Raw genomic sequence first — 15,905 nt, forward strand, 5'->3', positions numbered from 1 at the left:
CACCAGTGATCGACAATCCTTTCAGTGAAGAAATTTTTTCTTAATATCCCATTTAAACCTCCCCTGTTCCCTCAGCCACTCTTCTTCATAGCAAGCAGAGAGCTGTGGCAGAAGCACCACACTCTGCAGATACATCATCCCAGGCCACTGTGCAGCCTGGCCATAGCTATTCTACTTCAGTTGGATTGATTCCACCAAGCTCAATTGATATGAGAAAATCTCTGTTTTAAATTTCCCTGTTGTTCCAGTGGCGACTGTCATCACTGAAACACGTCCCAGTGTCATTGTGCTAGGAAGCTCTTCCCACTTTCCTTCCCTGCTATTTTTCAGGGGCTGTCCATTCTAAGTGCCCTGGATTTAGCTGCTTGTCTTTGCAGATGTCTTTGGATTTGTTGCCTCTCTACTACACAGCTCCAGAATAAATCAAGACCTAATCCAACTCCCATTGAAGTCAACAGCTGAAATAGCCTCTTTCTTCACAGAGGACTTAATGTTGCTCTCACTGAAGCTCACCCTGAATTTCTGCTCTGACTTTGGTGACTCAGGGTAAAAATCCAAGACACTCACTTATGCTGTCGATGGTGTGTGCTCTGATGCTGCCTTGCTGAGTTTTTTTACCTAAGTTTTGTGTTAAATTAGAGATGGTGTTACAGCTTCTAAATCATGCAATGGAAATCTCATTTCTCTGGGTGCCCTCGCAGTCATAAATACTTCATCATTAACTTTGAATAATGACTTTAATCACTTCAGAAGATAAAGGAGCTAAAATTGTAATTCATCCCTATTTGGAAAACACAAGAAGTCAATAGAGAAACCAACTGAAGTTAATGTACTTTGTTGTTGTGCTCGAGGATATGTTTCAACAAATATCTTCTCCTTTCCTTGCTGTACCTATACGGTAATTGAAGACTTCAACGCTGACCAAATTAATTAATAATAATTCATATACTTTCTTATTAACAATCTAGAGCTAAAAATCCACATGAGAATTCATACCTGACAAGATAAAAATCTTTGGTATTTTAACTGGTAGATGCAGTTTGAGGCACTAAAAACACAGATAGTGGTTCAGGAATACATTTATGGTTCTCATATTTCTGAAGTTAAAAAACATTCAAACAAAGTGAAAAACAGGAACATTAGTAAACTATTTGTATGGCTCATCTAGTTACTGATCTTTATCTTCTTTTGCATATAGATAGACACTAATAAATGCAACCAACTGCTTCTCTCAGGAAGCAAACTGATGTTCCATAAACTCTGGATCCATGTTTTATGCATCTTCATTTGTCCTTTTGTGCTATTCCAATACTTTTTTTTCCTCTGAAGGTACAACAAGAGGCATTTTGTTAATGAATGTAAGGGCCAGTGTAAGTAGTTAAGCTTCACTGAACTCATCGCACCTGCTTTCACCACCCTCTACACCTGCCAGCTGAGCAGCCTGTCTTTGCTCACCACAATCAACTTCAGACAGAATAGGGTTATGTTTACCTCAGAGAGTTTCAAGAGCAGGTATTGCTGATGTAGCTCCTCTTAGCTGTATTGCCATAACCAGACCTTTCTTGAGCAATTCCTACCAAAAACCTGTTGTGCAGCAACAAAATGAACAAAAAAATGATGTTGTTTTTTCTTTTTCAGTGGCATAGTGAATGTAGAAGAAGCTATCAGTAATTCCTTTAGTTAGCTATTGGTGATGCCTTTGGCTCTTTAAATAGAAGTAATCTCCTTAAACAAAAAGTTTTCTTTTTGCATCTACATTTCAACCAAAACAAAAAAAAAAGCAAATAAAACTGAACAGAGGGTAAATGTGAGATTGAGGTCACATTTACAAAATCGAGGAAGTTTATTTTGCTAGCTTTTAACTCTCAAAACTCTCAAGACTATGTACAATGTGGCATGTGATGTATATTGGAAAATCTTAGTGGAAACCAGGAAGCACAAATGATTATCTATAAAGATAGCTTGAACTTCCTTGTTCACCCATATCCATGAGACATTTGTTGAGGAACTCTCCCTTGAAATTCACCCATGTGCTTCTGTCTGTTGAGTTCGGAAGTGGTGTTTGGGGAGGTGGTTCTGGGATTTCTCCTTTCTCATCCAAGGTTTTGGAAAACTAATCTACTTTTACATACATTCGATTCAAACTGACATAAGCTCTTTGATTTCGAGGAAACTTGTGGGTGCAAATAAAAGGACATTCAGACCTCAAGCTCTTTATTCTGTATTCAGTTCCCTTCACAATTATTCTCAGAGGGCGACAACCCCCGGCTGCTCCAACCGCGCACAAAAACCTTCCACACAGAGTTGTAGGAACCTTCTGTTCGTTCCTTTGTGTTTTATCAGCCTCTCCTTTAACTTAAAAATATGTTGCTACTTCTGGAGCCCAGAAGTATGCTTCTCATGGAGCACACGCAGCAGTTATCTCTCCTGCTGTATTTATAAACTGTTGACTGACACAGGAGCTTTTATTCCTGCCTCAACTTTCCTCTCTGTGACACATTACCCAATCTCTCTGTTCAAACCTCACGCCGAACACTAAAAAAGCAGCAGAGTTCCCTTCACTGAAAACCAATCTGAGATGACTCGGTGACTCTATTAAAAAAGGCAAAATTGTTTTCAGACACAAAGCAGGCAAATCCACAGGAATATGGATTTCCATACCTGTCAGTGAGACAGTACATTTTGAGATTATTGCACCCATTTTTGTCTGCTAAAATGTGGGCTTTTTATGATAAACTTAGTGCACCAGTATATTTCCCAGGTGTGAGTCAGAGACTTGAAAAATTGGCCTTAAAATGTGATGGCATGCCATTTCAGGGAGATTTTCCTTTGTCTGGAGCTGTGTGCGCGTGAATTCATTTCCAGGCAGACACTTTTCAACCTGACAGCAACAGTGCGCTCTATACTGGAATCCATCTCTCAAATTGCTAGCAAATCACAGGACACGTTTATCCTGCCAGCCTGCAGGACTATGATTCTTACCCCCTGCTTCAAGCTTTGAAGAGGAACCGTATTAGTCCCAAGAGCCCTTCAGATAAACACACTTTCTCAGACTAAACACTATGGTCCGATGATTCACTCAGGCTGTTATCTAAGATCCTTCTGCTTATTATCTAAACGTGCTGCTCTAATCCCGAATCAATGGAAGTCAAATATCAAAGTACACTACTGCACCTTATCTCAAGGAAATGTAAGATTCCTTTTTGGCAGTAATTATGTCTTAATGGGCCTTTACAGTGTGTTCTTATGAGGGGAAAATAATTTTAGTGCACTTTCTGCCAGGTACTGAAGTGCGTAAATGAAATCCACTTTATTTTTAAACCATAGGGGCAGTGAAGTAAGCAGCAACCATTAACACTGTATTAAGCGAAGAACATTAGTTTTATCTTCTTTGTATGCTGTTTTTTTCATAGGCTGTTGATGACAAACTTCAAAAGTCAAACCCTAGCACTGGAAATTATGTGGATTCTCAAGACAAATTGCTCTGTACTTTCTGGGAAGAACTAAAATCTCTCCCTTGACCCAGTCATTTTATTTGGCAGTGGAAAGATTTTGAAGACACACTTAATAGGCACAGATACTGAGTGAAAAAGAAAACAAAACTGTTACAATAAATCACAGATGAAATTGCAGACATGGCACCAATTTCCTTCAAATTATGGACAAAATATTCTTCAGTAGGAAAAGATCTAGGCATATGTTGCCAAAAAAGAAAAAAGAAAAGAGTATATTAGCAAAGAAGGAACAGGCAACTGGCAACAGCCAAAATTCCCAGTTTCCTTTCTTATCCCTGCAATGAGTGAATTATGATGCAATAAAGGGTTGATCCGTTTGTATTTCTGGGTCTGCATTTATCTTTCTGTGAAACAGATGCAACAACATGTTGCGAGGGGCAAGGATTTAGGGTGAACATCAGCACTGAATGAGTCTGACAGTGCTGATTTCCTGCCCCTTGCTACCATTCCACTTTTTTTAAGAAAATGAAAACATTCAAAAGCAGAAAATATGTTATTATAAATTTTGATAAAAATAGCAAAATCTTTTTTTCTTCTTTCCAAATTTTTCCTTGTAGTATTTCCTTGTTGGTTTTTTTTGGTTGTTTTGGGGTTTTTCTTTGTGTTTTGGTTCTTTATTATTATCATTATCTTTAATTTTATTTTTTATTTATTTATTTGGGATTTGAGGTGGGTTTTTTTTCTTTATTTTGTTCTGCTGTATATTGTATGGAAAACACCTATATAAACACATCCCATATGAGTAAACTTTATCCAGGTCCTCCACATTATCACATTGTGATAATGTAAATTTGCCTTTTCTTCCAGCATTAGAAACTATTCTGTATGTTTTCTTTCCACTGTAGAATGTCACTGAAGCACTTTGATGAGCCAGCAGACACTGGACATACTCTATGTCCTGATTTCTTTATGTATATGCGACTATCCTAGATAATCTCACTAGGAATTCCATTTTACAGAGGTTTGCTACCAAAAGCTGCTTGTTATCAAGCAGATGTACACAAACCAGGGACTCCAGTGGGCAGAAGACTGTCTTTTCCCTCTATCAGTTTTCACAAAGCTGATATCATAAAGGTATTTCCAGGACTAAAAATTTGTCTTGAATGCTGAGAATACAAGCACGTATTACAGCACCACATGGTGCCTTTTCACCTGACCAAGTGACCAAGAGAAGGATCTTTTTCAAAACAGGATGTTGAAGTTTCTCAGGAAATGTAGGTTGTCCGAAAGAACTGGAATTTTCAAAAAGTGCCTTTTGTGCTATTCTGTACCTGCTGGATTCTTTACCTAATACACTGAATGGTGGTGTCTCCAGACAAAGAGAATAGAAGCAAAAAGTTGTGTGGTGTTATCAAACCTTTACCTTGCAAAACTGCATGAGAAGAACTGCTGCAAGTAGTTTCTAAAAATGTCATTTTTATGTCACAGTACCAAGAGAGGAATGGAAAAACCTAAAAAAAAAGGACGTCTTTGTAGCTGAAGTTTCAATATCTTTGCCCCAGAACTCTGGAAGTGAAATTCACCACTATAAAAAACAAAGAAACCAACCAAACCAAACCAAACCAAACCAAACCAAACCAAACCAAACCAAACCAAACCAAACCAAATCAAACCAAACCAAACCAACCAAACAAACAAAAACCCAAACAAAACCAAACTAACAACCAAAACCCCAAAACCAGCACAAAAACAAAACCAAGAACACCAACAAAACAGAAAAAGTGAACCATCTTGAACTCTATTTCTTGTTACCTCTCCTTTATAATCTGAGAAATGTTATTGCATCTATCCAGATTTTGCAGAAAGGAATTCAGGAGCAAAGTGAGAATTGAATAAAACAGTGAAAATATGAAATATTTTCCGGTTTTTTCTTTTTTTTTTTTTAATTTTTCTTTCCCCTCAACATGTTATATTTTGAATATATATTTTCTCGCTTCCATAGGAGAAAGCTTGCATAGCTTGCATTGCTTGAAAGGTTTTTGTGCCTTCTTTTATTTTGTGCCTAATGGATGAGGAGAGTAAATTGTTGCCATGGGTGTTCCAGGTTGTTTTCAGAACCATAGGATGATGTGATATGGACCATGCCAGGGAAAAATCTTTTCTTTTAAAAAGAAAAAAAAGCTCAAAAGCTTAGCAGTAACTACGTTGACTGCACCTGTGTAAGAAATCAGTGGGGTATCTGAGTAACACCTGGAAGTAAGCTGAAGTCAGACTGCGCTCTTTTGGACTTGCAGATGAGCTCTGGACTTGTCTTTTGGTGTATCTCAGAAGCAACTGTGATCTTTCAGGATCATAGAATCAGAGAATGTTTTGGGTTGGAAGTGACTGAACCCTCTGCCATGGGCAGGGGCACCTTCCACTAGAACGAGTTTCTCCAAGCCCTGTCCAACCTGGCCTTGGACACTTTCAGGGATGGGGCAGCCACCGCTTATCTGGGCAACCTGTGCCAGGGCCTCCGCACCCTCAGGGCCTAGAATTTCTTCCTAATATCCAATCTAACCCTGCCTTCTCTCAGTTTAAAGCCATTCCTCCTTATCCTATCACTCCAGGCCCTTGTCTGAAGTCCCTCTTCAGCTCTCTTGGAGCCCCTTTAGGAGCTGCTCTAAAGTCTCCCTGGAGCCTTCTCTTTCTTGACTGGATCTATTGATCTAACTTAGGTACCTCATGACTTACAGTTTTGGAGCTCTGCCTTTGTCTTTTTAGGATTTTTCCTGGAGCAATGAAAATATACCCCTGTTTTATAGGCATGCACAGAGGCTGTGGACCTGAAAACAAGTGTCATCTCCCCCACCAGAAGTGAATTAGGTTTAATTTAACTATCCCTAATTTACTTTAAGGCCAAGATATCATAATAATGGATCTGGATTTAAATTTCAATGTATTTTGAATTCAGGAAGTGATGCTAAAATTCTTAAAAAAGTCTGACAGAGAAGAGTTGGTCCCATTGAAATCTCTTAAAGCTGGATAGCTGCATGTCAGGTGAAGGGACCTTAGACATTTTGTGAACTGCTCGCAGTGGATGTGACACACCATCCATGTCTCAGCATAGTCTCTGTTCCCACAAGTCCCTAGAATGTCATTGAGAGCAGTGATCCAGGACTACAGATAGATGCCAGCCCAACGACTATAACTGTCCACATAATGCTGCCTGACCATCCCATTGCTCCGGAAATATTTGCGCAAATGGAAAGAAAAAAAAGAACATTGAGATCTCCTTTGTGCTGGAAGTCACGGGGATGTGACAACTTGGTCCTTTCGTGTCACAGAGTCACATTGGATGTTAGTATTGTAAGCAATACAAAATCCATGCAGCTATAACACAGGTATTTCACATTCATTTTGGTAGTCCCCAGGGAACGCATCCCTCATTTAAACATTGAGCTAAATTTGAGTTGCAGAAATGTGTGCACTATTGATTAAATTCTACAAAAGTCTAAAATAGCCACTCTGCAGGTTGTTTTCTTCTTCCTTCCCCCCCTTTTCAGATTCTTAGCTCAAATTATATCTCTGCAGGGGCAGGGAGGGAAATACCAATGTGGTGGAATTTTTAAGGTAAGCACACTTGTTATGGAAGTCATCATGAGAGAATATGTATGCAAGCCAGAATATCATTTGCAGTCATTTGTCAGAGCAATGAGGTGTCTGACTCCACAGTCTCCTGGTTTACTTCTGCAAGGCTGCACAGGCCTCGCTGGGAAAGGTGGAAGCCTGTGATGCCCATGTAAGCTGACAAGAGCACGTTTGAATCCCTGGCAAGCCCTTGCTCATAGCTGCAGTCATTACCTCTTTACTAGTGGGTTGTTTCTCTCTTTTTTCTTTTTTTTTCCCGTCTCTGCTGTTTACTAAAATGTAGTTATCAAGCTGTTATTTTTTTCCTTTTAACCATTTATGATGCATTTGTGATAAAAGGTGAAAACTGGCTTTATCCTTTCTTGCATATCAATGAGAAGGGGGAAAAAGTATTATGTGGTGCATGATAAACCAAATGCATTTGGGGGTTTTAGAGGCAGTTAACGATGAAGATTGCTTCAGTGCCTGCATTTAGGAGAAAATTACTAAGGTGTTTATCCCTAAGAGAGAGACTATTAGCATTAATATGAAAGAAAAAGACAGTTCTTTGAGTTAGGGAGTGTAGTACCAACGTGTTTTCACTGGCATTGGGGAGAATTGATATGATGATTCCATCCATATTTTGGGGTGAATGAAAAGTAGATATCATCTCCCAGGTGACAGACCGTGTATTTCATTATTATGTATGACAAACCATCTTGGCAAGAGTAGGATTAATAAAGTTAACAAAAGCACAGTTGCAGAAAACTGGCAAATATATTATCACCTGGAGGCAGGAGGGCAATTAGAGTGGGAACACTGGGAATCTCAGTGAAGAGAAGCTGTATCAGAAGGGAGGGTCTCAGTGCCAGTGCAGATTATTTAGTAGTTCCTCAGTAAGAAAGAAGGGTCACTGTATGATGCTATATTTTGTAATCTTGAGTTATTTTATTGGAAGTTGCTCTCATCTGTCTTTTGTTTCCCTTATTAATTCATCTTTACTTATTTTTTTTTTCTATCAGGCTAGTGTAGTTCAATCTTCCTGCATAAGCCAGTCAGGATGCAGACATGTGAATACAGAATAGTGAGCGCATATAAAATGCTCTGCAGTTAGTAAAGGGGCAGTGAAACAGTCATCCATCAGTGTTCAGGATGGGAAGGAACATCTACACCTGATTTTCATGAGACTTAATCCTGCAGGGTCTGTGACTGTGAGGAGTACTAGATATGATGGAAAGCAGTATCATAGCTGAAAAGAGAAGGGGAACCTGAATCTATAAGCCCACTTGTGGGAAACAACGTGACTTCAGTAATGATGAAAATAGATTGTCTCTAATACAGATTTAAAGTCAACAACTAAACTACACCTCACAAATTTGTGACTTACAGAAGGGGTGGTAGTTAGACGTATCAGTTCAAAGTCTCAGACTCATTTGGATGGAGACTTGTGTCATCATGAATTAACCTGATACAGTAATTCATATTAAGAAATTACCATATTTATTTTTAATTAATTTGTTCTTTATATTCAGGACTTTAGTTTTCATAAAGCCTCTCCTGTGGTCGGAGTTTGAAAATGTATTAACCAGTGGGAAGGAATCCATCTCTTTCCTCACGAGTATATTACACTTCAGAAAGAATCCTTAACTGAGGACTAGTGTAATACCATCTCCTCTCTGAGACTGAAGACCTGTTTCTAGAGTGAGCAGGTTCATGCTGAAGTACATAAGCGTGAGGAAGGGCGTCAGATGGAAACTAAAATTTTGTGAAAACTAGGGATGTAAATCTATGCTTGAATTTCATATTTGGTGTGTTTCTAATTGTGTTTTTTAAGTTGCCAACCATCCATTCAGTTGACTCACTCACCTTGGACCACCTTCTTGCCCATAGGGAAGACCCTGATGTTCTCCCTGTAAATGAGCCTACCTAGGTGAGCTGACCTGGAAACCCTTGGAAATAGGCAGCTAAAAAGGAATGCTGCTATTTGTCACAGAAGTGGATACCTGTGTCTTCCAGCAAAGATCACCTGTTATGAATATTCTCTTTCTTGTTTTATTTCCCTTTCCTAGTAAATAAATTAGTTTAAACAAAGGGTTGCTGGTTGTCCTCTAAATTACAGATTAATTTCCGGGCCTGTCTTACCTTTTTACATGTTCATTCACAGAGTTAAGAAAAAGCTACTGATTTTGTACAGTGTGGAGTTCAAAATAGTGCCTTGGAAGGCTGTCAGATTAGGTTCAAGAAGCCATTAGTCTGCTGGGAACATAGACTACATCTTTTTTGTTATCTTCATACTGTTCCCATCATCAGTGACGTGCAGTTTGTCCCTGGTACAAATTCACAGAAGGAAAGGGATATTGCTGTTTTGTAACAGAAGCAAGGATTCTTTCCTGTAATTATAAGGCGTGAGACACTGACTGATCATTAATCAAGAGACTGATTGTAATAATAATGCACTTCCACTTCAGGCTTATGGGCTAATTCTCATTTATACTAATCCCATTTTGAACTGCTCCTGGATCATTACTACAGCGGGCAAAAAGGGTCGTGAGAGAGAGATTTGATGTACAACCAGAGCAGTGTAGAGACTCAACACAGAGAGAATCAATCGCTGTCCTCCAATATTTAAGCCAGAGCCCCTGCATTTCCTTTGGTCTGTGTCAGAGCTGTTACTCAGCTCTCTTCCTTCCTCGCAGGGATGCGGCAGATGGTTTAGGCTGGCACAGGTGGCTGAAGTACCACCTGCTGCAAATTTTTCACTGTCTTTTGCTAGGTAACTCCTTTTTGTTGTGGCTGTTTGCAAAGGAAGGCTGGAAATAGGAGAGAAAAAAGAAGAGAGTGTGAATTGATGTTGATATTGTTTTGTGCTTTCTTGTTTTCTGTTGTGTCATTGCTGGGTACCTGTAGCTGGTGCAGGCTGGAATCCTGAGAGCAAAGACAGCAGGCTTGGAGCTTTGGCTTCTGTGATGGAAAAAAGTGTATCTTTATTATCTCCTAGTGTTACTTAACCCATGCTGGGGGACAGCATTTCCCACTGCTGAGTGCTGTGAAGGGAAAAATCCTCTGTTGGCTGTAGGCATTAGGTGCTATATTCTCTTGACCCTTTGAACTCCACTGGAAATAAAACAGCCTTGTAGAAGCCAAATGAAATGTTTAAAATTAAGAGGAGGACAAGAGATATCATCCAAATGCATGAAGGATAGACTGGGCAGAGACTGTGGCTGATACTGTGGATCTCAGAGGCTGGGATTGGTGCTTAGTCTCTGTTGAGGTAGTAGATGTATGAAAGTAAGTCACTCCTCATATCTTAATTACTCTCTGGAGCCAACCATCCCTCTCTACTGAGGGAGAAAGAGACTTGAATACTAAATAAATCTATAATTCTATAGTGTAGAATAGATGACTACCTCTTCAGGGGCAGAAATCACATGAAACAAGGCCCATCTTCTGCATCAAGATTAGTAGAGGTATTAGAGTGTTTATAGAATCTATTATCTAGCTAACATCCTCTTTGGATGTTTTCTTACTTGAAACATAATTGATGCAGATCTGTTGCTGCTTGATATTGCAAATAAACTTTTAAAAACTACTTGCTTTTATCCCTCCCCCTCCCCAAAAAAAGACTAAAAAATTTGTGAAAACCGTATAGTGATCACAGCACTTCTCACCAGTGTACTTTTCTTTGCTAAATCTATTTCAAGTGGTAAAAGAAAAGCACACTTTATGACAAGCAGTGCCAGGTGGTTGAAATGTAATCCCAGTGAAGTCAACTGCGATGTTTGTTTGTGTAAGAGAATTTACTGAGATAAATACGGGATGGCTGCACTTTTACTTTAAAAAATACTTACTGCTAAAAATTAATCATTGACCATATTGCCAAAAACTTTCCCAAGAGTCAAGAAATTTTCGACTTACTTTAAAAAATTCTGATTTTTTTCAAGTGAACAATGCAGTTTCATGTATTCCTTTTATTGCCTTTACTTTTGCTTCTATCAGTATTTGAAGATTTTTTTTCCCCCCTCCACTGAGTTTCCTGTGTCCTTTCTGCTCATTTTACCTTTGTTTGTTCACTGTCGTAGATGAACAATATCTTGCCTGTTTGCAGGAACATATCCCACCCCTCAAGTGTTCGCTATAAATGTTAAAAAAAAAAAAACACTCTTCATAATAAGAGTGACCCCTTTGGTAATCAGGGAGACAGTTTTGATTAAGAACATCTGTTAGCAGATTCCTGGTTCTAAAGTCAAGCAGAATATAAGACAAGAAGATATAGAAAGTGACATTCTTCAAACTGTGAGGCTGGCCTCCCTGGGGAGACTCTGACCTCTTCCAGATATACAAGCCAAGATCATAAAAAAAGAACAGACATCAAAATATGTGGAATGTGTGTGCAGTTTGAAAAACATGACACCTTTGTTTCCGAGGTGCCTCATCTCTAAATTTCTAGGCACCACACTTCTGAGGAGTGTGGAGAGGCGCTGCACTTCTGAACATTGTGTCATGTTCACTCCTCAAACACATCCCCACACAATGAAAAAGAAGGGATAGATATTCTGAGCCTCTGCTCATTGTCTTGTCTCTTCTTTTTGGTTCTTCTCTTCTCCCTCTTTTATCCTTTAGGGGCTGACAAGGTTCTCTATTAGCGATGCATAACATGGGGGTCTGAGAGAACTGGCTTCACTTTACAGTTCTACTGGTGTAAAATGGTGATGTGGATGACATTGCTTCCAAACAACTTGTATTCCTAGTTGAATAAAACCTTTTCCAGTCCAGTAATCTTTCTCCAGCACTGTCCAGGAGGAAATATTTAGGAAACAGTAAAGAAACATGCTTGGCTTTGGGGAACTTTGTGAAACACTTTCCTAGAGTCTTTCAGTCAGCAAGGTGGAATTGTCCTGAGGTGAACACGAGATCCAGGCTGTTATGTTTGATAGTAACCCATAAACCATACCTAGGTCTTCATAAAGATCTATGTATTTAAGTGTAGTCTGAATTTGCTGCTCTATGTCTTTGTTTCCTCTTCTGGAGGCATTAAGATACTGATCTTATTTGGAAAGAAGTCTCTAATGAAAAAAAAAAAACAAACAACACACAAGTTCTATTTATATTTCCATGACAGCAGTATGAATTTAAAAATTTATTAACAATATTGCTCTTTGAGAAAAGATTTCTCTTGCTCATTATGAAAGGTGGGGTAAAAGAGGATAAGACGATGAAGAGAAAAGAGAGGTTAGATGTTTTCTCTTCGCTAAGTTATTATATTAAAAGCTACTAGAAAAAGAAAGCATACTCAGAAAAATGAAATGTGGAAACAGGGACAGTTTCCCAAGGATAGGTTTGGAAGTATTTCTTGGCTGTGAATGAATCTGATTATGAAAGCCAAATTGTTTCTGGAGTCGAACATTTTGAGAATTTAAAAGGCAATGAGATAGCTTTCTTATAGGTACACTGGCAACTCCATGAAGACCAGGAAAAATGTGGGGCTGCTGCTGGAATGAGTGAGTATCCAGTGATGAGGAACATGAGAAGTACTAACACACTTCAGACACTCTCTGGCCCAGACAGAGAGGCAAGCTCTGCTCTTACGCCTCCCAGGTCTTTGTGCCTCCAAGGAAGGTTTAAATGAGATACAGCACCCTGAGTAGAGGGGGATAAACAAGGGTGAAGTGAGTCAAGCTCTGTGTGTGTGCAGTTCAGCACAACACAATGAGACACATCCAAGCATGTTGAGGGAGCTGCTCTGTGTTATTGTGAGGCTACTCTGATACCTTTGAAAAATCATGTGAGACGCCTGATAACTGATGAAAGGCAAATGTGACATCTATTCAGGAGCAATCTATCCATTGAGAGATTTACTTGACAACAGTCTTCAACAACAGGTAGACATATACAGTCCTATGAGGATTAGCAACAGTTTTTTGCTGCATTCAATTACAATGGAAAAAGGAAAGTAAAAAGTTATGTTGACTTCTTTCAACTTTTAGAAAAGTTTTATTTTGTTTCTATCCAGGCTTGACGCTTGTTCTCAAGTATCATATCTCCTAAGAAGAGTGATGATTTTGTTTCAGAAGAGTTTTTACCACACTTTCCAGTTAAGTCTTAGTCATTATACACAAGAGAGTATTAGAGACTGATGTCAAGCTGCAAAGTGCTGTAAGCATGACAAATCTTCACTTTAATTCTCAGAATTGATTTCCTTTTGAGGGGGTGTGATTTCCTTCTGTCTCTTCCCTTTGGCATTTACTGACTTGGGAATGTTTCATATTTTTCCCTTATTGAGTAGAAATTGATATCCAGTACTATTTCTGAATAATTTTTAAAAGGTCCCTTGTACATCAGGAAACAATTAAAGAAGATATTAATGTGTCAGCTGCACAGATACACTGTTGTTTATTTTATAAAAGAACCAGGCAAAATATAAAAATAAAACCACTGAAAAATCTGCAAAACCTTTGGCTCTCTCTCTATCTACCCCTGGACATTCACAAAATCCAGGTGAACTTAAGTTTTGGGTTTTTTTGCTGTAAAGAAACAGGAAAAAATGTGAAATATAGAGTAGGACTTGAAATAAAAAATGAACAAAAATATTTAGTTGCATGTTAGTCCTTTGTCTTGTATATAATATGCATACAGTGTTGCAAGGGTTATATTATGTTTATTGACAATTATATTTAGTCTTTCTCTTGCTATGTATTATTATGTTGAGGTTCCTCATGAACAAAGAAAAAATCCACTTCTTTTGAAATCAAATAAAAGGCTTATTTAGGTTTGACCTTGGAGTCCTTGACTCTGTACTGAGCAATCATGCCAAGGGGAAAAAGCTGAGAAGTAAAAGTCAACATCAAAAAATTGGAATGGAAATGACTAGCTGAGTTAACAACGGAAAGCCAAGTGGATGTCCCCAGTCCAGTTTGCACAGAATACTTAATGCCTCTGAAAATAGATCACTGCAAACATGGCACTAAAGCATTTTGTCTGTTTAGTCTAATATATCAACAGCAATAATATGCTATAATAAAAAATTGCATAGGTAAATTCATTCATATCCTTAAAGCCTTAACTATGCCCGACATGAACCGGAACGTGTAGGTAAATGATTTTGACTCAAAAGTGGCAGTCTCTAAAAGCTGAGGACTTTGTCTCTTTGGAATGATTCAGTGTGTAAAATTAGGAACCCAGGGTCTCCTGTCAGTCAAGGAAAGCCATTAAGCATCCCTGGGGAGTGATCCTGGGACTGCTCGCGCTGCAGAACGTCACTTACTGTGAGTAACTTAAACAGGGACCTGTGACCTAATTCCTTCTCAGTTTGCCATAAACTGCTATAATGGAGTGTACAAAGTTCTGAGCACTTCCTAAAGGTGGATCACCTCACTTAAACAGAGCTCATTCTCTGTAAAAGTCTGTGCAGAGCAGTTATACAGTGCTACAATGGTTGACTTATGAAATTTCTTATTCAGGAATTCAGGTCATCTGGGCTGGGCTTTATGTTCCATATGAAAACATGTACTTTTAACTAGAGTCTCTGTTCTGTTTTACCAATGCTCTAAAAATAAATAATAGATACAAAAAAATAATTAATTAGGTAACTAAAGAGATAACTATTTTTTCATCAGCAGAAGCAATCTGTAGTCCACTAATTGCATTGAATAGCTCACCATTTGTTATAACAAGGGCTCAGGTAGCTGACTGCAGCTACACAGACAACTAAATTCAGGAGCCTAATCCACAAGGTTCCACTTCACAGAAGGTTGCCACTGTCTGCTAAGCTTGAAGAGATCCTAGTCTAGTTCAGTTCCTGGTGCAGAACAGTTCTGGGTGACTGATGCAAAGAGGAGAAAACCAGGGGCACGAGGGACGGGGGCTGCAGCAAGACTTTGTTCTGGCATAAAAGCCTGGAATCTGAGAGCAAGAAATGGAGTCAATGACTGTGTTTTGTCATTAACACTCTCTGCTCTTAACTTGGAGACTCTTTGGTATTGCATTGTCTATTATTCTAGTGGCTGTCTAATGTAGATGGCAAGGAAAGACCTGGGAACAGAGACACATCTCCGTTCGGTGTCTTGTCCAAACCATAGAGTATAGGAATACTTTTTATTTGATCTCTGCAGTGTTTCTCCCCACCACTGCCCTACTGTTTGCAGATCCAATTTCAAAAGGGTAGGCTAGAGTATGACTTGATCCACTCTGTGCTGTAGCTTGGTGGTTGATAAACTCTCCTGGGATGCCAGGGATGATAATGTAGAGATTTTGAAATTCTGAGTAAGTCCCAAAGCAGAATCCTGCCCTTAAATTGCCTATTAGTCTGCCATTTTAAAGCTTAGTTCGATGAACTTTTTCCTGTAGCAGGTGAAATATTTTGAATGATATATAAAGCCTTTGGGTAAAAGACACACCATAAATAAATGATAATGGTCAACATGAAAGTCTATTCACAGGAAGCATTGTCAATCAACATGAATGACTATTGAGAGAGATTTAAGGCTGAGACTTTTAAAAGAACATAAGCAATCCATTTCCCTTTAATTTTCAGCAACGACTGAGGATATATATATGTAACCTAAACTGTTTAAAAAATCCTAGCATAAATTCTCAATAGACTAAAAAATACAGGATTTGATATTGCATCCTGCTTCTCATAGAAATGGTTCAATGTTGATATGTGTACTCTTTTTTTATCAGACCTCCCTGCATCTTAATATCTCTGGAGAACTGATTCTGTCAGGAGGATTCTGATCCTGACCGACTGTTGCCATGGTATTGGGTTATTCTGAGCTGTGATCAAGAAAAGCAAACAAACTTGAGAAAGAAACTGGCTTTAAAACATATTCTCAAGCCACAGTT

General features: G+C 38.8%; 1 protein-coding gene across 2 annotated transcripts in view; it reads left to right on the top strand.

Moving 5' to 3' along the window:
• RIT2 (Ras like without CAAX 2) overlaps positions 1 to 15,905 on the top strand; it is a 172,971-nt gene that overhangs the window by 67,217 nt on the left and 89,849 nt on the right. The window lies entirely within an intron of this gene.

This window comes from Pseudopipra pipra, chromosome Z, assembly GCF_036250125.1.
Source record: "Pseudopipra pipra isolate bDixPip1 chromosome Z, bDixPip1.hap1, whole genome shotgun sequence".
NCBI lineage: Eukaryota > Metazoa > Chordata > Aves > Passeriformes > Pipridae > Pseudopipra > Pseudopipra pipra.